At 44.5% G+C, this 2,230-nt stretch overlaps 1 long non-coding RNA gene across 1 annotated transcript; it reads right to left on the bottom strand.

Annotated features, from left to right (window-relative positions):
• Positions 1-231: 231 nt before the first annotated feature.
• LOC142750842 (uncharacterized) lies at positions 232-852 on the bottom strand. The gene is made up of 2 exons (XR_012882611.1): positions 766-852; positions 232-494 (listed from the first exon to the last, which is right to left on the bottom strand). It is a non-coding gene; the product is annotated as an uncharacterized LOC142750842 (long non-coding RNA).
• Positions 853-2,230: the final 1,378 nt, after the last annotated feature.

Raw genomic sequence — 2,230 nt, 5'->3', positions numbered from 1 at the left:
CCACGACCAATCAGAAGAACGAAGGAGCCCCATCAGTCTTATCTAATATTGTAGCTCAGCCCCGTTCACTTGAATGGGGCTGAGATGCAATACCAAACAAGGCCTATGGATGAGAGTGGCGCTGTATCTGGTAAAACCACATACCGACCCCCTTTGTTCTCGTGATGGGTGAGGGTCCCATCAATGTTAACTCTCGGAATGTGGACAAGAATATGGGTCTGAACAATTAGAGGAGTAGCAAGGAGAATTTATTCATCTTATGGGTCAGAAGGTGTTGACCAGACCTTGGCGTCTTCCATTGTACACCTCCAAGGGAATTTGAAGGGTCATAAAATGAACAGAGAGGGTCCGACAGCAATGTTTACTGCACCAGCCAAGCGTTTTCTTCATATTTTACAGGCAGTGTCACGTTTCACAGAAATGTTAAATAGAAGTGTGACTTTTTCGGCCACAAGGCCTTACGAGACTTCATGCGGAGGCTCGAGGTCTCACGTCTGTGAAGAAGGTCATACAAGTAAAAGTCAAAATGAGGAGAAAGGTGAAATATTCTAAGGGTCGCGGCCCTATACGCCACGACACGGAGCCTTTAAGAGTCAATATTACCGTGGGCACTCTATGTGCCGCCATATGATGCCTCCGTGCCAGCTTAGGAACACTAATACCTAAGGATCGGGTATGTACCATTCGAGGAGATGTCTCCTCCTATTGCACATATATAGCAGCTATTATTACTGTACTATATTACAAGTTGTTGAATATCATTACCAGTACCAACTGCTATAATACTGCCCCCTATAGCCATGAAGACAGGAATATGGATGCGAACGGGAAGGAGAATTTCTATACGTGACTAACATTGACAGTGACCATCAGAAACATTACTAGTGTACATTGTGTTCCAGAACTCCTCACAATGACATGGCCTGCTATGCAAAGGAGATAGAATACTGATAGCTGTCAATCACACTGTGGTCCCGCCCACAGTGAGCTGCTCAGCATTGTAAACATTAGGGGCAGATTTTTTTTTGATTTTTTTTACTTCAAAGGCACAGTCGTACTTTTTTTTATTATGGTATCATGTATCAACCTTTTTGTATATTTTATACTTGTGGAGAACCCCTTTAATGAGAATGGGTGTGATAAGAAATAAAGAGATTGGTAAAAAGTACATTATAAATAAATGAACCTTTTCAATTTTCACTGTCTGGATTTACCATGTCACGGTATGTAATGTCAGTACTACAGAGTTTGCAAAGAGTTAACATTGTTTCTGCATTAGTCTGAGTGGCTCTGTTGGTTAATCCCTTGCAGATGACTCCATCTCCCCTCGTACCTATGAGCTCTGTTCATTCATTCTGGGACTGAGCCAAAAACTCCCTCCAGCCGGGCTTTGTCTGAGCAGCGACATGTGGGGCAACATACTGCAACCCATACAATATAGAATTACATTCCCTTGGTCGGGCATGCTTGGAAACACTGTGGTGCCGGATTATTGGAGAATCCCCAAATTTCTGTATTCTGTGAATGGGGAAAGCAAAAAGGGTTAGAGCTTCAGAGGGAATGAGCAATTTATCGGGACCCATGATTCTTGTTGTGATTGGTCCATGTCTCGGCCCGAGCTACTGGGCCAACTGGTGGGTGGACCTTGCCATCTGTCTACACTATCTTGCTGAACATCCTACATGTATTGTGTCACCAAATTGTTAGACCCATGATTCTTGCTGTGATTGCTCCATGTATCGGCCCAAGCTACTGGGCAAACTAGTGGGTGGACCTTGCCATCTGTCTTACACTATCTTGCTGAAGATCCTACCAATGTGTGTCACCAAATTGTTAGACCCATTATTCTTGCTGTGATTGCTCCATGTATCGGCCCGAGCTACTGGGCCAACTGGTGGGTGAACCTTGCCATCTGTCTACACTATCTTGATGAATATCCTACCAATGTGGGTCACCAAATTGTTAGAAGAGCATGGCAAGAGTAGTCAAAGACGTTCTGTTACATTTCTCACTGAAGAAGTGGATCCACTAAGCCGCAATCGGTTTGGCACTGGCAAGACTAGGGTGAAGAGTCTAAGGAATCTGTGCAGAGTCTAAAGACTTTCCTGGTCGGATTACCAGGTCCCCTGAGTTGTCACCAATTGGTGGCAGGTGCGTTGTAGTGTAGAACTTGTAGTGAAGTCAGGAACCTAGCCAGGGGTCGTCAACAGATAAGCAGTAAGGATGCAAC

This window comes from Rhinoderma darwinii, chromosome 3, assembly GCF_050947455.1.
Source record: "Rhinoderma darwinii isolate aRhiDar2 chromosome 3, aRhiDar2.hap1, whole genome shotgun sequence".
NCBI classification, from domain to species: Eukaryota; Metazoa; Chordata; class Amphibia; order Anura; family Rhinodermatidae; genus Rhinoderma; species Rhinoderma darwinii.
The sequence above is the reverse complement of the archived record's forward strand: the minus strand, read 5'-3'. Positions and strand labels throughout refer to the sequence as shown.